The 21,958-nt window shown below is 36.7% G+C and overlaps 1 protein-coding gene across 5 annotated transcripts in view; it reads left to right on the plus strand.

The window, feature by feature from the left end:
- SVIL (supervillin) overlaps positions 1 to 21,958 on the plus strand; it is a 247,505-nt gene that overhangs the window by 52,427 nt on the left and 173,120 nt on the right. For all 5 annotated transcript variants that reach the window (XM_074267041.1, XM_074267042.1, XM_074267034.1 and 2 more), the window contains exon 4: positions 11,638 to 11,728. The gene's annotated coding sequence lies outside the window, so the exon portion shown is untranslated. The remainder of the gene's footprint in view (positions 1 to 11,637; positions 11,729 to 21,958) is intronic.

Here is a 21,958-nt window from a genome sequence, read left to right on the forward strand (position 1 = left end):
ATTTGCTTTCTTAAATCTGGCTTTCCACATTGGACATATTTCAAATTTTGCCTCATCAGAGCATGGTACAATAGTACCAATACCGTTTAGTATGGGAAAATGCAAAATAGTATTTGCTATGTAGGTGATTATTACAGTCTTTGAGTCTCGGCTTTCACTGACACTCATAAAACTTTTTTCTTCCAGAAGAACTGCTTACTAGTGAAAGTTCCCTGAATTGTCCTTGCGGAATTGAATTTTTTTTTTTTTAAATCATAGTATAGGACTTTTTGCTTTTCCCTATTAAATTTTAACTCCTCAGACTTAGGCCAGTGACCAAGTCATTGGTTCAAGATGTTATCCAGCATATAGGGAGGTATGCATTCCTGGCCCACTTCACCAAAGACTTTCATTTTTGGGACTTTTTGTTTTTATTTTGTTTTTGGTTGGATCCATGAGTTCATAGACACTACTAGCAATACTCCCTCCCCCCCTTCAATAGTATTTTATTTTTTCCAAATATATGTAAAAATAATATTCGGAATTTTTCTCCCTCCAGTTCTTTTCCCCTTCCCAGGATAGCAAATAATCTGATATAGGTTAAATATGTGTAATATTAAAAATGCTTTTTACCAAGCTAGATCAGTATCACCTCAGATGCAGATCAATCACAGCTCTGTGACTAATAGCCTTAGAGGGTTGCCTGGGGGATTGACAGGTGTCAATGAGTTCCTCAATTTCTCTGGTGTCATTAAGAATATATCTAAGGTGGGATGAATTCATATCTTCTTGATTTGGGATGGTAATCATTATTCAAGTAGCCTGCCCTTGATACTGCTTCCCAGTTGCTTTAGAACCAGAAATTACAATTTAAGTCCAGCAATAAAATTCTCCTAACTACATTATTTTGTAGGCTATATCATTTTATCTTTTCTATAAATTAGCATAAAGCAATTTTACAAATGCTTTGCTTAAATCTAGATAAAACTTTCTCAAAATACCTGAATTTATCAGCCTAATAACATTGTTTAAAAAAAAAGAAATGAAATTATTTTTATTTTTTTTAAATTTTAATTTTGAAAAAATATAGAAATAGAATGGACATTTTTGCATGTGTATAATGAAGTAGAAAGAATTGTACATGAAATTTCAAGCTTGCTTTTCTTTTAAAGTTTATAGCAAAATCAAACTTTCAAAGTTATCCTTCTTGTCTGATGACTTTTTTCCTGACGTTCTGTTTTCTATATATATTTTGAAAAGAAAAAGCATGCTTCAATGGATTTTTTTTTTGATGGAGTGCAGAGAAGTTTATCTTATCCTTTTCTCTTGCTCTTCCTACCACAGGCTTCTTTTCTTTATTCCACCCTCATTAAAAAAAAAAAAAAAAAAAAAAAAAAAAAACTCGTAACAAATATACAATATAATCAAGCTGAACAAATTTCCATATGGACAGCTTCTAAAAATGTATGTCATTCTTGCAGGTTAAGGCCCCATTATTTAAACTTTTAAATCTGGTTGTTCATTATATTAATCTGAGTTCCCAAGTCTTTTAGGTTTGTTTTTCTTTATAATGTTATTATTTTATAAATTGTCCTAGTTGTACTATATTATTACTCTGATTCAGTTAATATAGCTTTTCCCTTGCTTATCTGAAATCATCCATATCACCAAATTGTTTTTTTGCAGAGTAATATTCATTTCATTCTTATGTTATAATTTATTTGACTATTTCTCAGTAGATGGACACCTTGTTTGTTTTTCCTGACCAAAAGTTGCTAGAAATCAGGTTAAATTTGATGGGTTTCCTGAGGAAGACACATTAGCTGGCTTTTTCTGTTATAAATGCTCACTAACTATCATTTTAATAATACCTTTCAGAACTTACTTAGGGAGCAATGTCAGATTATTGACCTGTCATTTGTGAGTTTAAAAAAAAAATCCTTCAGGACCCAACTTAATGCTCAGCTTCTCTATGAGGCTTTCCCTAATTGCTGTGGTAATCAGGTTCAGGTCAGTGAGGCTATACAAAATTTGTCTTCTGTACTTTATCACTCATTAAATTCCATTCTTCACTTGACTTACTTCTCTTTGAGACTTCATAGTTTTGTTCTTGAGTTTGTTATTCCCTCCTGGACTGTTTTGTACTGTAGAATTTTAGTCTATTTTAGTTCATTTATCCTTTTCCTAAAAACCCTTTGAAATTTGCTCTTTCTAAATCTTGAGTGTATTCCAGACTATTCCCAAATTTCCTTTCCTCTATCATAAAATCTAATATGGTATATTCACTTTCCCCCAAGATTCTCTTCATTTCCTTTCTGGCAGCCAGATAATTAAGCAGTTTTAGAAATCCATTCATCTAGTACAGCCCTCTTACTTTTCAGAAAAATGAACTATATCCCAAAGAAATGTGGTACTTTGCCCAAAGCACCCTGATGGTTAGTGTCAGAACCAGGTTTTAGACTAAATTTTCTAGCAACCCCCACCATTGTGTTCTTTCTGCTCCATTATATGTTCTCCCAAGCAATATGTCCCTATTACCATAGAGTTATAAATCTTTCATTGGAAGGGGCATTAAAAGGCTATCCAGCTCCATGCAAAAATGAAGAAAATGACACTCAGGGAGAGGAAGTTCCCTGATGTCAAATCAATGGCAGAGGCAGACTTTAATCTTCTGACTGAAGCTTGTGCTATCTCCATTGAACTACATATTTTTCTCCAGGTATAGTTTAAATAAAGAATTAGTTTAGTATGTACTCCAGTCGTTTTTTAAAAGTTTTTGTACTTAAAATACTGGGGGTACCCACATTGATGCTCAAAATTTGCTTTTTTCATTTGTTTCTTCATCTGAAAAGTGAGTTTAATATAATCGATCTTTGTTGATTCTGCCTTGCTGTATTGTCTTTTCTATGGGCATCTTATATAGAGAACTTTAACAAGTGCTGATCACAATAGTTGTATGTCTTGCTATCCTCTCTATCCTTGTGTTTTCCATAAATACATTCTTAGGATGAGTAGAAGGACTGAGCTGTATGCTCAAATCTATTTTGATAATGGAGAGTTCATATCATTTTCTAAAACACTCAGGTGTGAATTACTAAAGGATCTTTTCTTACTGCCCCTGAGCCAATTGGAAATTGTGTGTGTTTGTGTGTGTGTGTGTGTGTGTGTGTGTGTGTGTGTGTGTGTGTGAGAGAGAGAGACAGACAGACAGACAGACAGACAGACAGAAACAGAGAAACAAAGAAAAAGAAGAGAAAAAAAAACTAGAGGAGATGGGAATTAATAGAGAAGTTGAATAAGTACTTTGTGGACCCTTATCAAAATAATAATAGCTTGTTTTGTGAGGTAATCTTGTCATCATTATTGTTCTGAGCTTTAAAAAAAATCCTGAAATTTGTATGTCCTCAGTCAACAAGCATTTATAAAGTGAATATTATGTGTCAGACACTGTGCCAAACCCTAGAGATACAAAGAAAGGCAAAAACAGTCCCTGCCTTAGAGGGGCTAACGAGGGGCACAAATATGAACAGAAAAACAAAATTAGGTCCATATTAGAGTTACACAAAGCAGAGGAGAAATAATCTTGGGAAGGCATGACAACTGGAGGAGGATGGGGGGACTTTTGCTTAAAAGCATGATCAGAGGTGTCCAAAGTGAGTTTTTTTTTAGATTAGAGAATATTTGATTCTTTACCTCCCTAAATTTTGAATTCCAAACCAATCGTATTTGAGCCTTTATACTTAACTTCATTTTAAACCTAATCCCTTATTGTCAAAGTATTTCACATTCCTCTTTTTGAGGAGGAAGGTTTAGAGCTTTGATGGCTGAGAGCTTTCCTGGCGATTCATACACATGGAATTATTTAAACAAAGTCACGGATACCTTTGGGTCTGGGGGGAGCAGTCAGAGCTGGGCTTTTGCCCTGGTGGTGATACTTGGAGTGGAAGGAGAATTAGGGCAATTCTTAGAACTTAGAGAGAAAATTAATTCTTACTGTTGAGTTCCCTGCAGATGTGTTGCAACCACTCCATATCCAGGCTCCAGGAGACTTGTTTTTCTTAAACAATTCTCTATTGTTATTAAAAGTACTAGTGTTGTCTTCACACATGTTGGACACTAGCCCCGTGGTTTGTTGAAGCTTGAGAAACTTTGGAGGGAAAACTGATTTTAAAAAAAATCTCTGCATAAAGTGAAACAGTCCTTTTGCATACTTTTGTCTGGCCAGCAAGAATCTTGTAGGAGTTTGCTGTACTTTTACAGCTGACAGGTGCTAGAACCATGGTCAGAGATAGAGTGAAATATAGTCAGTTTAAGAGTGAGGATTTTGTGAACATGACTGACTTGATCTGTCCAGATGAGAGATTTTTTTCCATCTGTATATAACAAATGTCAAGAATGGTTAACAAATGAAATGAATGTTTATTTCAAAATGCAAATAATGGTGTTGCCACTTTAGACCCCAGAAACTGTACTGTACTGTATTTTTATACTAAGTAATGAATTCTCTGGTTTGGAAATGTGGATATTATAGATAAATACTACCTATGAAAAAAGAAAGTTGAACCTTATGATTTCTTCCTTTATCCTTTGTATTCATGCATGCATATGTTAAATTTGTAACTGGTTGCTGACTTTCATTAGCCATTTCTTTGATTAGACATGATGACTCAGGAGAAAAATTGAGTTCTTTTCTTAAATGGCTTGTTTCCTTTAGTTTCTGTGGGAACTGTCCTGAACTAACAATTGCCTTTTCCTTAGATGCCTCCATTTTAGACTGACTGCATTGGCACTTGCTCCTATGGGCTTAGGGCAACACAGCTTGTGGGGCTGGTGTATATTTTGGCACATGCTTTCATCTTCCCTTCAGGTATTCTTCCTGTCCATTTTTTTTTTTTTTCTTTTTCCTGCTTCCTTTATACTTTAGAGGGGGAAAATGCTTCCTTAAATATGTTAACCGTTTTATTCCTGATGTTTCTTTACTGGGATATCTTCTTCTACTTATTTATGACAATTTTCCCCCTTGAGACTTTGCAGAAGTTCTGTGGCTGTGTAAAAGCTGCCATTGCTAGTACTCAAGGGTCTGACAGTCCTATTGTGACACTCCGTCTGTTAAGTAGATAAGGAGGCTCATTTTCAAATGGGGTTGGTGTTTGTATTTGGTCCTGGACACAAATCCAGAAAATTCCACACCACTCTGGGGGCAGGTAACCAGCGGTGGTTAGGTGGAGTGGTTGTGGGTGCCTGACTTGGGAATAAGAGTTGGGGATCTCTCCATTCCTTTAGTCTCCCTTACCCTTTCTCTTTTTGCTTATAAGTCAACAAGTCTTTATTTTTTGCCTTCTTTGTGCCCGGCACTGTATAAGCCATAAAGAAGAGATCTAAGATGCTGATTTTGCCCTCAGAAGGTTTAAAATTTTGTCAGAGATGTAGGTGATAGAACAACTTAAGTGTGACATAGACTTGATAGTTGGAAAGACAGATGAGCTTGTGGCTAGGACCACAAGGGTCTGCTTATACATGAATACACAGGACAAACAAAACTGAAGATCAACCTTTCTACTGTAGGGAAAAGAAACTTCCCTTCTGTGAAGGGAGTCTGTTTATTTTTTAGGCACTCCCATAGTAATCAACCCTATAATCTGAGACCTTCCTATAAGCAGTGTAGCTGAACTATGGAGAGGGAGGGAGGGAAAAGTAAACCTAATCATTTATATACCTGAATGGAGGAAGTATGGGAATTCCAATTGCCTAAAGCAGCAAAGTGTAACAAAGGATCAGGTACAGCCCCAAACACTGAGGGAGCTTGGAGAGTTTCTGGCTTCACCCAATGAGGACCTTGATGCTTATTTTAGATGTATCAACTTCATGTGTCATCGACGTCAGCTGCTATTTTGTCTCAAAACATCCTCCTGCAGCTGGTGATGTGCCAGTCTCCAAAAGCTGTCCCTGGGAGAATGAGTTGCTGCTTTGCTTTGGTCTTAAGGAGCACTTTAGTCTACTTTTCTTCTGAGTTTTATTATTGGCTCATATTTTTATTACAACACAGTTGTTTCTTCCCATATTCCATCTTGAACTTGTTCTTGTGTAACAAAGACATACACTCAAGGCAACCAAAAGATAAGCTGTATTTGATCTTGTATGTCTCATTTTACATCTATAATCCTCACATATACTGAGGAAAAAGATATATTTATTTTCTTGTCAATTCTCCAGGACTGAGATTATTATCAGTTTATCAGTTTATCATTTATCAATTAATCAACAAACATTTATTAAGTGCCTGCCATGTGCCAGGCACTGTGCTAAAGCACTTTCATCAGTTTTATTATTTTTTAATGTTATTGTTTACATCACTGTAGTCATTGTATCACTTCCTCTCTATCCCATAGTTCTTTGAATTTCTTATTCTTCATTTCTTCTGATACAATACTCTTCTGTAGTATTCACATACCAGAATATGATTGGTGGCTTCTTCTCTGATGGACACTCACTTTGTTTCCAGTTTTCAGGCAGTTGATGGCATAGCTGGTGGATCTTGTTGGACTCAAAGTAATACCTGGAACTGTATCTTTCCTCAAGCACTGACTTGTAGTATGACCCTTGGCCAGTCATTTAATCTCTCTCACACCTTCAGTTTCCTTATCTGTAAAATGGGGATTATAAGAACTTTTGCCTTAAAGGGAAATATTTGTAAAGTGTTTTGTAAACCCTAAAGCACTTTGCAGGATATCCCAATAGTCAGTACATCTCTAAGCTTTAATAGCTTCAATTAAGCTCTAATTGCACATAAGCTAATTAAGGCTTAAGACTACTCTAGGACTTTTGGGACACTCTGCATAAATACTAGCTATGATTTTTATTGTTAGTACAAAGAGTGCTGGCCATGAATTTGTGTGTGTGTGTGTGTGTGTGTTTATAAATTATGTTTTGTATGTATGTATTGTAAGGAGTGTGTATGTGTGTTAAATGCCACACTACCTTTCTTTCTGTTGTTGACCATCTGTCTGGTGGTAGATTGCTAATTGAAACACAAGCTCTTTTCAGAGTCTTGAAAGAAATATAACTCCCAAATTCCACTCTTATCCACAAGGGGCTGTTGAATACTTAAAAGTATGCACAAACGACATGAAATCTGCGTAGAAGAAATTTGAAATGGGAAAATAATACATACATATATGAAATCTAGAGATAGATAGGAAATTATGTAGAAATTTTGACCCTGGAAATCAGAATATTTAAGAAAAAGTTCAAAGAGAAACTTAAGTTTAAAGAGGGCCTTCAAGGATCTAATCAATACATATGAAGATTAAGGGACTAGTGATATCACAAATTAAAATAAAATTCTTTGGCTTGTAAGTGTAGTTGGGATTCTTATAAATTTCAGTTAATTTTCTATGTTTTTTTAGAAATGAGGCCTTTATCAGAAATATTGGATACAAAAATTTCCCCTTGGTTTTCTGCTTCCTTTCTAATTTTGTCTGCATTGGTTTTGTTTGTACAAAAACTTTTAAATGCAATGTAATCGAAATTGACCACTTTGAATTTCATAATGTTCTCTAGTTATTCTTTGGCCATAAATTCCTTCCTTCTCCAGAGATCTGAGAGGTAACCTACCCGTTGTTCTCCTAATTTGCTTATAGTATCAGCTATGATTCATGATTTAAGACTAAATCATGAACTCATTTCAACTTGTTTTGGTATAGAGTGCTAGGTATTGGTCAGTGCCTTGTTTCTGCCATACTATTTTCCAGTTTTCCCAGCATTTTTTGTCAAATAGTGAGTTCTTATGCCAGAAGCTGGAGTTTTGGGGTTTATCAAATACTAGATTACTGTAGTCAATGACTATTGTGTCTTGTGAATCTAACCTATTTCACTAATCTACTACTCTTTCTTAGCTAGTGCCAAATGGTTTTGATGACCATTGCTTTAGATCTAGTTCAACTAGGCCACCTTCTTTTGCATTTTTAAAAATTAATTCCCTTGAAATCCTGGACTTTTTGTTTTTTCCAGATGAATTTTATTATTTTTTTTTCTAAATCTATGATTTCTTATCACTGAATAAGTAGATTAATTTAGATAGAATTATCATTTTTATGATATTAGTTTGGCCTATCTATGAGCACTTGATATTCTTTTACTTGTTTAGCTCTAACTTTATTTGTGTGAAAAGTGTTTTGTAATTGTGTTCATATAGTTCCTAGCTTTGTCTTGGCAGGTAGACTCCCAAATACTTTATATTATCTATAGTTATTTTAAATGGGATTTCCCTTTCTATCTCTTGCTGCTGGTAACATATAGAAATGCTGATGATTTATATGGGCTTATTTATAAGAGTTATTCTCTTAAAAAAATACAAATACCATTCCTTTATAGTCTTGGGCACCTGAAATGGTCATTTTTCATATCCTTCCTTAAGTTAAGGTTTTTTCTTCCAAAGGCCCCCATTAAAATGCAGAACTATCATAATGCATTGTAATTAACAGCCATTAATGTTTCATAACATGAATTCCAGTGTTCTCTAGATGTACTAGGGGTCTGAGGGATTGAGACACAAGAAAAGTAAGTTTTGTTGGGAGTCAGCAATATAAAAGATTTAGGAACATAATTCTTAGCTCCTTAAACCTCTCTTCACTTCTTTCTCCTACCAGTTATTTAGGTTATTATATACTTAAACAATTATGCTTAGGGAATGGCTTTATTAAATTTCTTTCTCTTCCCGTGATCAAATAGCATTAATTTCATATTTCTGACCTTTGTTAAGAATGGCCTCCCCTGGAAGTCCTAGAATCTTGAATGTATAACTGGAAAAGATCCTAGAGATTATATGGTCCCACCCCTGAGGTACAGAGAGTAGCTTTCCTAAGGCCACACAGGTAGAACGCAATAGGATTGGAACCCATGTCGTCTGGCTTCAAATCCAGCCTTCTTACTACTTTACCAGACTGCTTCCCCTTCCTTCTCAGTCCCTTTGGGTGCCCACTCTTTGAAGAGGTAGAATTTTGGTGTTGGAAGAAAGTAATCTTAGAGTCAATTAGTATGACACATCCATTTTACATATGAGGAAACAGGAAAGAGGCTCAGCCATGGTCACTCTCACACAGGCAGATCAAAAGAATGTGGGTCACTTTTTAAAAAATTCTTCAGAGAATTTCAGGATGGTAAAAAGCCTCTCCTGGCTTGGACTCTTTTCCCAAAAAAACAAACTGTGCTGGGACAGAGCTTATTAGACACAGTGAACACTGGGAGTGAAGAAAGAAACGTTTATCCAGCTAACCAGGGAACATTAAGGGAAAATTCCTCACTTGCTTAAACATTCTGAAAATACTTTTTGCCATTTGATTTCTTTAGAACCAAGACTAATAGAGAGTTACTCTTTCCGGGGATGAGGGGAGAGGTCTAGGTCCCCAAGTAAAGAAACATCTTTTGGCAGTGAATTCTACTGGGTGAGTAGCTAATGGTCCTTCTCTGGGATTACTGATTAAGCACCTCCGATTCTACGTGTGTGTGTGTGTTTGTGTGTGTGAAAGCAAATATAATAACTGTACTTTTTCTATGATTTTAGCTTGTTTCATTTTAATGAATTATTAATTAGGCAGGTTATACTTTATATTATAAAGTATCTTAAGGAATAATAATAATAATAATAATAATAATAATAATAATGCAACAGAGCACTTGGTAAGAATCTCAATAGAAGTTCCCTTTTGGTATCCGAGTTGGATGGTGGCTTTGGTGCCGTAGCAGGGAAGTTGGAGACAAGAGAAAGAGCACTCTGGTCTGATATCACATTGTTGAAGATGGATTCCACCCTACTCTAAAGCTCTATAAAGTATGAGCTTTGGAAGCTGAGTACAGACGGTGGAATGAGGAGACTAATTTTCTTGTTGGCCTTTGTCCACAGAACAAGCTATTTTACAACTCCCAATCCAACAAGAGCTTATCAAGCACCTTTACCATGTGACAGATCGGGGAGGCTTTTCCTTTATTCTTGTGTGAAGCATCTTAATGTGGTTTCTCAAAATAGAATACAAGGAAAAAAAGAAGCAATTTATAGTAAACAAGTGCTTACTATCAGTGGTTAGAGAGGAACTATAATAGAAATATCCAGGAAATAGACTAGAAGTTCTGAATTAGAATTGTTCATTATGCCCACTGCCAGTACTCAGAAAATTAAAGATGACTTCTCTTTAGAATTGGACTTTGGCCCTATCCCTCTGTTTTCCATAGAGATTCAACAGAAGTTCTTATGTTTCTTCAGCCTCTTAGAGTAGTAGTATTAGTAGTAACAATATTATTGTGTTTTAAGGTTTATGAAGCAATTTACACAGAGTATCTTTTCTGATCTTCACAATCCCACGAGATAGGTGCTATTGTCATCCCTCTTTTACAGATGGGGAAACAGGTTGATAGAGATTAATTGACTTTCCCAGTTAGTAAGTTTCTGAGGCAAGGTTTGAACTCAGGTTTTCCTGATTCTTAAGTCCAACACTCTAGACCCTGAACCATTTAGTTGTCAAGTACAAGGACATATATTATTGCACAATATGAAAAAATTGTTTACAGATAAGCAAATTATAGACAACAGTTTAGTGAATATTTGTTTGTTTGGTTTTTGTTTGTTTCTTTGTTTTTTTTAGTTTTACTTTTCTCTACTCTTAGCTCAATTGGACTTTCTCTTTTCCTTTCCCTGTTTCCTTCCAGCACCTGTATGGATTATTCAACCCTCCTTGATGCCCACTTGTAGAATTTTTTTCTCCATGTTTAAACGGTTTATCCATGTTGAGTTCCTTAAAATTGATCTTTGATATTGGCATTTATATCTTAAATTTTATGCTAAGTTCAGATTTGGTTGATAAAAGTCCTGAAAATCTGCAAGTTCATTGAATGTCCATTTTTTTCTTATTCATAATATTGTTGGATATAATATTTTTGGCCACAGCCTAGTTCTTTTGATCGTCAATAGATATGATTCCAGGACCTGTAGTCTTTTATTGTAGCTACTGATAAGTTTACACATAGAATATTTTGAACCATTTGTTTTGGGCATCTTTCTCAAGCTACCCCTTCCCACTTTGCTCTTTAGTCTAAGACTTTTCTGGGCAAAGGCAAAAAGTAATCTTCACCCTCCTATTCCAAAATATTTTCCAGGTTTTACATCCCATTCTTCCTCAAAGCTCCAAATACTTTTATGGGATATGAATTTACATTTGAGTAGTGACTATAATTATATAACATAACTTTTGTCTACACTCAAAAAGCTCAGAACAACATTATACATATCTTGGGACAATGGAGAAAGCAGAGTACACAGGAGAAAAATAAAACCAAAGATTCATGAGGTATTTTATTGTAGAGCTTATTAATTAACTTGCTTTACGTGAAAGAGAAAGGCCATCATTTTAAGGAGTCATTTTTATAGGTTGTTGTTTTTTTTCTTTTTAACATGAGATAAACTATACTATCTTTCATTTTCACTACTGACAGTGGGTGAATAATTTAAAGAGGAGAAAAACACTTCAGGAGCAGAAAATTAATCACTGAAGAAGGTCTTGGTCTACTTTGGGAATCTACTAGGTTGTCATTTCATTTGCTTCATTGTTTCTCAGGTGGCAAAATAGTGACTTATGTTTTGTTTTTTTCACCTCCCTCTTTCTTTAGAGGAGAGCGTATGCAGATCCCCTTGAGAAGTTGGAGAATGATAGTGTACAGCTTCATGAGTTAAACCACATTTTGAAGATCAAAGATTGAGGTAAGTGGGAATGGGGGACCATTATGATAATAGTTCGGTGGCTAATACTTGATTCACTTTGTCTTTATCCAGAGAATTTGTTAGATTGCCTTGTGAATCACTGGTAACCATTTATTTTTCTTTCTCTCTCTCTCTTTTTTTTTAAAAGCAATTTGATTTAATTAGGATTTGTCCATAAAACTGCTGAGTTTAAAAAGTGGAAAGAGTACTTGGTTGAGAATCACAGGACCTGAGTTCAAATCCTGTTTCTATTACCCCTAGCTGTTTGATTTTGGGGAAGTCATTTAATGTCTTTCAGCCTCAGTTTTCTAATCTGTGTATATATAAAATCTATCTCCAAGATTCTTTTCAGTCATTTTTCAGTCATGTCCAACTCTGTGTAATCCCATTTGGGATTTTCTTGGCAAAGATCTTGAAGTGTTTGCTATTTCCTTCTCCATTTCGTTTTACATATGAGACAACCGAGGCATCACTGGTAACTATTTCTGAAAGACATCAAGCATTCTTTCCATTATGTTAAGCTTCTTCTAGAAGCTTTGTTATCTTAAAGACAAGAGAACAAATGGACCATTTGGTATGAATACCTGAAGAATTTCTGGTATGTTCCTATATTGTTCCCTGACGTCATTTCTTTAGATCCAGTCCAGGGAAAAGCACCCTAATTCAAGTTAGAGGGCTAGGGCTTAATTCCTGCCTTCTTATATATATGACCTCAGGAAAGGGGCTTAATGTCTCTGGGCTTCAGTTTCTACATATGAAAAGGGAAAGGGGTCTCTGAAGTCCTGCCAGACCGAGAACTCTGTGAAGTGGACTTCTTCATAGCTATTAGCTAAATTGTGCTATTGAGGTGTGGAAGTGGGGACGTTTCATATTCGTAATTCCAGAGCTTTAAGGTATTGGAACAATGTTCAAACACAGAAATCCATATTGGGAATTGTTTGGTCCATTATCCAGGATTCTAGGGAATCTCATTTAAATGAGCTCTGTAGGTGTACCCTAGAATAAGTTGAATCCCCCTAAAAGGTCTAAAAGTCCCCACTTTGGAGCTGTTTTGGGTCTAAGTCACCTCTCTTGGAACCAGATGATAGGGACTTCCTCCTTTACCTACACTACTCCTCACTTGGCATAATTAGGTTGCAAAATAGTCCCATGGAGACTAAGCTCAGGGCAGATCTTTTCAGCATGGCTAGGAGAGAAAAATGACAACATCATCATCCCTTGTTTAATTTTCAAGGACTGCAAAGCGATGTAGACTGAGAGATAGTTTTGAGGTGGTAGGAACAGGGAAGATTATTAGAGGTATGCTTACCAAGTTTGTTGAATTGTTTGTGCATACTCCATTGAGATCAGAGTAAAGGAGCACTTCTGTATTCCTAAAGCGGATCCCTGTGAAGCCAAATTGTGGTTTCCCATGTTTTATCTTTGCTCCATGTGCTTTTAGCATCTGTTCTGATACTTGTGGAGACTTTCAGTGAGCATAGTAATCATGGTGAGGTACTGACCAGAGAGGCAAATCAAGGCACTGAAGCATGTTAGTGTGGAGCAGGGGTAATTTGACTGTGGCTATTACAGATTTGCCTAAATAGTTCTTTTGATTTTCATAGTATTAAAGCATATATTTTTAAAATTAGTGACCAATTAGTGGACCCCTTTCCCTTCTCTTAAAGACATTGTTGGAAGGAGACTCCCTTCAAAACCTGTTTGAGTTTGAACACATCACCTAACAGAGCTCACTCAAGATGACTTTGAGCAAGACAGTGAGATATTGTTTGATTTCTTTCTGTTTCTGCAGAGCAAGATCTTTACAGCGATTTCCCCCTTTTTACTGAGCAAATGCTGTATATATGAGGAGACTTCTCTTGCCTCTTTATGTGAAAACTACACAGTCAGAAAATCTTTTGCTGTCTTGCAGGCTTGGCACGAAATCATAGGGCTTCTTTGTTTTCAATCCCTGGTAGAGGCTCTTGGTAGGTTTTATTTTTGTGGCAGGGGACTCGGGAGGAGTTTTTAGTATGATATTTATCAGGACATTACTTCTAAGAAGTATCTGATTAATGAGCCAGAGTGAATTTGATACTCACTTATGAGAATTTAAAAAAAAAAAAAAAAGTTTCAAATCAATCCCATTTGGCTGAAAAAGCCCAAACACGCTCTCTGAAGTTAAGAGCCAGCCCTGATGGAAGACCCCTGACTTCCTTTCTGCATGGTGCTTGCATAGTCAGGAACCTCTAATTAACTTGGTTCACAGGAGATTTGAAAGGGGAATATCAGATCAATCTGCCCTCTTGGACTGGTAAGGGTACAAAAGGGCACTTGGAACTGGGAGCTTGGCTTTCTGGGTTCCAAAGGATAGGAAGTGGTTAACAGGAGCCTGTTGGTCTCTTCTGCTCGAGATGCTTCCCCTGAGAAAAGCTTACATTCCTGGGTCGCTCATCATGTCTGGGGATGGACAAGGTAGGCTTAAGTGTTCCTCTGGCCATCTCCAAGAAATGCACTACCTTGGGCAGGCTTTAGCTTTTCACTTAACTCAGGGATATATTGTTGAATCCTTTCTCTGCCTGGGGCCGATCTGTGCAAATTGCTTTACAGTTCTCCAAGATTTGGTATTTATCTTGCGATGCCGCCAGGCTTCCAACATGTCACAAACCTCAGGCTTGAACTCTGCTGGTCTCTTTGATCCAATGAATGTGGGTGACACACACAGAAAGAGACTGATTTAGAGAACTTAAAGGGGGGGTCAAGTGTAAATGTGGTGTTTGGGGGGCCACCCAGGCTAATCCTGTGATCAAGCACCCCTTGAAATTTGGTACAGCAGGAGAAATACAGAGCCAGAGTTTGAAGAGGACAGGTAAGAAACTTTTGCTGCTTCTAAAATGATTCCAGCTGGTTTACTTTAGAGAGAGAAGGGTCCCAAGGAATGATAGGGGATAGCTGGTTTCTCTGTTCCTGGTCTTATAACGGGCTTAGTCATTTACCTCCTTTAGACTAAGATAATAGATTGGAAAAAGAAGGAGTGCGTCAGGTGTTGGTTTATCCTAACATGACCAAACACTCATTTTGGGGGATTTTGGCAGCAGCATTTCAAATATAAATAACATAAATTGGATTCCAAGTAAAAAAATATTGATACTTATTACTCTACCAGTGCCAGTGAATAGAAAGCACTTTGCTTCATAGATGGAGGGCAAGGGGGAAGAAATCCTCCTTTTTAAATTTAGGATGTGACTTAAGGGTTGTTCATCTTCTTTCAAGTGGAACTCACTCGAAAGTGGGAGATAAGAGATCTTAGAAGAATGTAATGACAATTTTCCTTTTACCTACACTCCCAGGATTCTGCATTTTTGTCTCAATTGGATAGAAAAGTCATCCTAGGTGGATTTGAAGGAGATTTGGAAGGGAGGGTTAAAGTACATTAGAGCAACTACCTCCCTGAGCCTTAGGTTCCTCAACTATAGAGAAGTTTTTGGACTGAAGGCCTTTCTGGCTCTAGACCTATGATCCTATAGTTCTAAGAATTGGGGTGATTTTTCTTTTAGAGTTCATATTTTTTTGGATACTCTTCTTAACTTTTTTTTTTTGCCGGGTTTAAGACTTTTTGAGCATTCTTTGGCCCTGGGAGAGAGTTGTATAACCATAAAACTTGAGAATCCTGGCCATAGAAGAAATGTTCCTTTAAAAACCCCAAGGACAGAAAATTGAATGCAGCTGTGCACAAGAATTATGAAGCCAAGTGATAGTTCAGTTTTAGGAGTGCCATGTGCAACTTTCCCAGCCCACTCATGCTGTGGTCCCTTGGAGATGGGAGAAGAGGGGGTTTTTTTGTTGTTGGGTTTTTTTCAAGTCTGGAAGAAGAATTAGAAATTGGACTTCCTGCATACTTCTGTGATGTGGTTCTTTGAAAAGGCAGGATGGCAGAGTGGGGACTTCTTGATGCTAATTGTTACCCATCTTTTTGTTTGCTCCTAGTGGCCTTCATATGTGACACTGGAATTTGAGCCATTCTTTAAGGATTGCCATGCTGTTGTAGGCTTGGTGTACTCATGAGACTCAAAGATTACATAGTTTAGAAATCACAACATTGGAACTAGAAGATACTTCACCAAATACCTAGTCTAATCTAGTCCCATTTTCTTTCTTTCTTTTTTGTTTTTATTGAAGCAATTGGGGTTAAGTGACTTGCCCAGGGTCAAACAGCCAGGAAGTGTTAAGTCTCAAAACTGAGACCAGATTGAACTCAGGTCCTCCTCACTTCAGGGTTGGTGCTCTATCCACTGCACCACCTAGCTGCCCCTCTAGTCCCATTTTCTTAATTAAACAATTAAGAGGACTAGGAGTGAAATAAATGATTTTTCCAAAGACCACATGGACACCTGGGTATTAGTCCAGACTCTGAGTCCTAGATAAGGGTGTGACACACATAGATTCTGCTTTGGGAAGTGAAGGAGGAAAAGTGGAAAGTATTTATTAACCTCTACTATGAGCCAAGCACTGTGCTAAGTGCTTTACAAATATTATCTCATCTGATCCTTTGTTGTGGTATCCTTCTTCTAAATGTGACCTTAAAAAAAAATGGCTACATTAGCCCTGTTCACCTTCTGCTTTGATAAAAATTAAGTTGCTCTTTTTCTGCTATTAGCTGGGTGGACATTGTTAGGTTTCTGTTGAAAGCCATCTAAGATGGTCTGCTTTTAATCACATTGCTCTGTTAGACCTTGAAATGATGATTCATGTTTCTTCCTGCCCAGGATTAGATTACTGTAATTGTTATTTGCTAGACGCCCACTGGGGATCCGTATCATTGCTTGTTTGGTATAGAAAGTGGTATTAGGTTTCTGGTGAGAAAGGGATTGAATCTGCCTATTTTAAAGTCCTTGGGCAACACCACAAATATTGATGGAGAACTATTCTCGGCCATAAGATATATTCTGAAAAGGAACTATATCTTTACAACTTGCAATATACATGAGTAAACAATAATGACTAACTGATAATGCTAATAAATTTACCTTTGCATGTAGTTCTTCATAAGCCTCCATGAATCTATTTGTAATTGAATTAAGAGAAAGCTGTCCTTTAAGGGGGAAGATTAGGATGCTGAGAGCAGACCGTGCTTCAGCTTCACAGGGGAATTGAATTTTAAATAATGGCTGCTCCATTAGAATATACTGCACATATGGTAAGGCCTAGACAGAGAGGCTGAGGAGTAAGAAATTAATCACCACAGACAAGGGACAGTGAGAAAGGATGAAGAATAAATTCTCCTAAAGTCTCTGTCTTGGTATTTCTGTTAGCAGCCATATTTATTATGGTCCCACTTGGAAAGGAAGCACAGACTCCACGTGAATGTGAAATCAGAAAGTTGTTTGGTAATGAGTAGTGTATCTCTATATTCTGAACTTTTCTCCCTTTTCACTCTTCACAGGTGTTGCTGCTTATAAATATACTTTGACACTAGATGTGTCTAGAAGTGATTCACAATTTCTAATTAGATGAGATTAAAAGCATTGATTGTATTTGTGGAGTCAAACAAATGATGGCTTTGGGGGCCTAGAACTCAGTTATTGGCTTGACTTAACTACACAGACAGATCTCTAGGAGATTCCTTTGTATGGGATATATGGCAGGACAACCCCTTCAGGGACTGAGGTTTGGAGAGGCTCAGATTGTGATTAAGATGACTGAGTCTGAGTCTGTTTCTGAATTGCCTGGATACTGCCTCCAGCCAGCCATTCAACTTCTTCTGCCATGCTGTGAAATGTATTGGTTTCCTGCTGTCTCTAAAATCTAGTCATTTTAAGGGAAATGCCAAAGAAGTATTACATTCAGTGCAGACAATTATTAACTTAGATGGAGCTGAGGAGTATCTACCATGTGGCAGTATGAATTTGCTTTTCTTTGCTGAGGATTTCTTTTCTTCCCGCCACCTTATCATTTACCTTGTCCTTCTAATATAGTCAACTACCATCATTCCTTCTCCAGTTTTTACTTTCTTCTTGCCATTAGAATCATTCTTTCTCTTCTCAGTACTGCTCATGAAGCCAGAGTTAGCTTTCAAGCTTTGGGAGGATGAGTTCCCTAGACCCATCATGCCACTGGAGCTGCTGCCAGAGCTAATGAAGTCTTACATTTTTGTGGTGGAGCATGGGGCGAGAAGGGTTAAACAGGACATATTGTATCCTTGATGTCCCAAAGGAGAGCAGACATATTTTTCTTCTGGAAACATTGTTGTGGCTTTAAAGTTTAGCTACTTATTTAATTTTATTATTTCCAGAATCTGTGATGATTCTATCCATGTGGACATTCCTTCCACCACCAGAACACAATCTCCTCTTTGCCTTACTAGCTGGCTTTATATAATCTTGTGTCCAACCCTCTAATGATAAGTCTTTGAACTCAGGTTGGGCTTGGATGACAGACATAGGCAATATCGGGCTTCTTATTCGAATCTTCAGAGCTCTGAGACACCTATCGTATTAAAAATACGGTGGGAGAGTTGAACATCATCATGGATTTTCAGGTTGATCCAGCCCAGGAACTGAACTATCACTTCAAGCCAATTTTGAGGTAGGGGTGGGGGGCTGGTGGAATCCATTCTGAGCTCCAAACAAGAAGATGAGTACCTTATGGAACAAAGCTGGTTGTAATGGAGGTCATGTCTTGGCCCAGTGTTACACCCTTACTTACTGTTTTGTACTTTCATCTACTGCCATGTTTTGATTTCTTGGTTCATGGAAATAAAGAGAGACTATAGTTCCAGATTCGGGGGTTTTATTTTATTTTATTTTGTCTTGTTTTGTTTTGTTTTGTTTTCCAAGAACTAACTCCAAAGTTGCCAGAATTTTGGTTTAGAAATTCTGGATGCTTGCCCTCCTTTGAAATTCCAGAGTTCCAGAAAAGTGCTCTTGGAGACATAAGGAAGCTTGCATGCAAAGGAGATTTCAAATAATCTGTTCTGTATATAGAATATTTATTATATCAAGTATATAATATTTTATACTTAAATATTCAGGCTGTAAGAAACACCAAACAATCTCAATTGGCTGTATTATGTATCAATTCCTATTTTAGAAAGGATAGTATTTCTATATTATTAGGCCTATCTATATAGCAATCTAAATGGATCCTGCCACAGCATATACATCTCACATTACTTTCAAATCTCTGAGATAAGTCTCCTAGTAATGTCAACCCAGCATTGTAAAGTTAGCCTCTCTAGTGCCAGGGATCACAAAATACTGCTGCAATTTTATCCTTGGAAATCCTATTTTTCAACTGGACCTGAAGCCAAGTTTTGTGTTTCCACCATGCTTTACTACATAGCCATTGCCATAGTAATAGCCTGAGAATAAAGAGTTTGGCACTCTGATCAGCTGACCAAGCAGGGACTAAAGATCACCCACAGCTCAATTAGATATATTTTTTTCCCTAATAAAATTTTATTTAATGTAAAAAAAAAAAAAAGAATCCCAAACTCCAATAACAACTAATTGATAGAGTTGGATATAGGATAGAAAATGGAATATTTTCAAATAATATGTTACATTTTCCTTACTTTCCCAAGGTGTATAGATATAGACATGTATGTATGTATCCAATTCCAGAAATTCTTCAGTTGCATCAGATCCCATCCTTATGACAAGGAGATCATTTCAAATCCATCATTTAGGGGCAGAAGGGAAACCCAGGATATGATATTGCTTTCTCTTAAATGGCATAGAAATCCCAAAGGGAAGGAGTATGCAATGAAGTATACAAAAGCTGACAAAACCCATCTGTGCACAGCTCCTTGTGAACAAGCATTTTTCTACATTGGAGAAGGGAATCTAAAGAAACTCTTTCACCACTTCCTTTCTTTCGTTGCCATATAGAAGTAAAGCTGAGGGATTTAGAAGCAGAAGCAGATAAACTGGTAACTCTTGTCTTCCTTTCCTAGTACAGTTATCATCCTTTCTTGTTGCTATGGAAATAGATGCTTCAGAAGAAGAGAAATTGATTAATGTTAAGGCAGTTGAGAAGGCAATTTTAACTATTCCCTTTACTAGTTTTCTGGTACAAAACAAGAGGAATTGTTTCCAGTCTTCTCTTGTCCTGTTTGGGGGGAGGAGGAAGAGGAAGAAGGGAGAGAAGAGAATATTAAGGCTTTACGCCTGGAACTAGAGGGGAATAGGATTTGAATTGAATGAATGAGATAAGAACTTAATGTATACAATTTTGATGTCTTTTGTCCTTGATGTTCTATCTTATCTCATTTCTACAAACTTGAGAAATGGAGTGTGTCTGGTCTCAATTGTTGCATTATATGACATTCCCCAGAGCTAATCTTTAATAAAAATAAAGTATCAGCATACATTAGTTTGACTCTTCTGTGAGAGGGTGTTTGAATCTATGCTGTGGAAACCTTGAGATAGGTTTCAAGGGTATTATCAATCAGTCAACCAATCAGTGAGCCCAGATGAAGCTCCTACTATAGGCTCTTTGTTGGATCTTCAAAAACAAAAGCAATCCAACGTCTGCCTGCAAGTACCTTACAATTTATGTAGGAAACCACATGGAAATAAATACAAGGAAATTGGTAGAGGATTGGAAGATTGGGACTTAATTCTTGGGGGTATCAAAAGAAGCCTCAAGTAGTAGCTAGCCCTTGGACCAAGCTTTGAAATTCTAAGTGAGAGAAAGGAAGTGGGGGCTTAGTCTTGGCAAAGTTAAGGAGATGAGAGAATTATAAATGCAACAATTATGCCAATTTGTTTGGATCATAAAGTGCTAAATCATTCCTTTTTCTTTTTTTATATTAGTTGATGTCTTCTGTTTCTTAAATTATCTTGGCTGTCTCAAGTGTACCTTGAGAGTCATGCTATATCATAAATCATATTTTTTTTAGAGAGGAAATAAATCAACACAACTGATCAATATATTGAAAAAAATTATTAACAATTTGCAAGGTGTTTTAATTGTCATTCTTATTAGTTATTTGGAGCATACTTGTATAAATTCTGTTGAGAACTGTTTATTCAGTTAGCATCCTCTTGGATCCATCCAGAAAGTGTTGTACTAGTCTTTGTATCTTCTTCTCTGACATCCCTTATCCTGATAAAACAACCAGACAAAAACAACAAAACAAAAATACCAACAATAACAATAACACCTTCTCTTACACATTTTACCACCTTTTGCTCCTATTTCTCTCCACTTATCCACTGATAAATTTCTAGTAAGAGTGATTTAGCTTCCTTGTTTTAATATCTTGAACAACCCAAAAGTCAAGTTAATTCATGCATTGATTAAATACCTACTGTGAACCAGTCACTGTGCTAGTAGATAATGGTTATATTGGAGAGACAAAAGATATTTGAAGGAAACCAGGGAAGGTAAGAAATGAAGATGAGGAGGAAGAGAGTTCCAGGTTTGGTGAACAGCTAATGAAAATTCCTGGAGTTGGGAGTGCCTAGTGTGAGGGAAGGGCAAGGAGGATGTCAGAGTAAGGGGTTGGTATGTTTGGGGGAACAGTGGTGGTCAGGAATAAGAAGACTAAAGTAGTAGGAAGGGGCCAGCGTATGGTTTGCTTTTCTAGCAAACAATTGATCTTCTCAAGTGAAGAATCATGGCAACCTGCAGTTAAAATCAGATTTAAATGCAGACTCATCATTTCTGCCTCTCAGAATGCTTGTCATCATGGCTTTACTCCTCCATGCTCTTAATTACTCTTCTTTCAAGTGGGGATAAAGTGAGGTCGTATTTATAAAGTACTTTGCAAACTTTAAGCACTATCTATTTTCTAGCTATTATTAGATATTACTTTTAGTTTTCTTTCTTTAATTTTCCTAGTACTATATTTTCTGCACATGCTCTACCTCTGCCTTCCAGGAGTTTATATTCTGATGGGCTTTAGCATTAGGAAGATGAGATTTGTAGAATGCTCTTAATGAAAACTTGAAAAGGGAATAGACAAACTTTTATGAGAATTCAGGTTGAGGTGGTGACTCCAGTTTGAGAAATAATAAGTTTTCAAGATTTTCAAGTAGCCTCCTGCTACAAAACAACATTTTTTAGCCTTAATATTTTCTTGGCAAAACTATGTGGTTGTGACTTACTGGACATAATATTCAGAAGAAGAAAAAATTACAAGTTACCACATGTTATAGCATGTTGCCAATGGTTGATATGGCAGAAAAGAGGTAAAAGGCATTCTAAACTCGAGCCTCAGCAGGTCTGAAGTAATGAGGCTGGATC

This window comes from Sminthopsis crassicaudata, chromosome 5 (genome assembly GCF_048593235.1).
Source record: "Sminthopsis crassicaudata isolate SCR6 chromosome 5, ASM4859323v1, whole genome shotgun sequence".
In the NCBI taxonomy this organism is placed as follows: domain Eukaryota; kingdom Metazoa; phylum Chordata; class Mammalia; order Dasyuromorphia; family Dasyuridae; genus Sminthopsis; species Sminthopsis crassicaudata.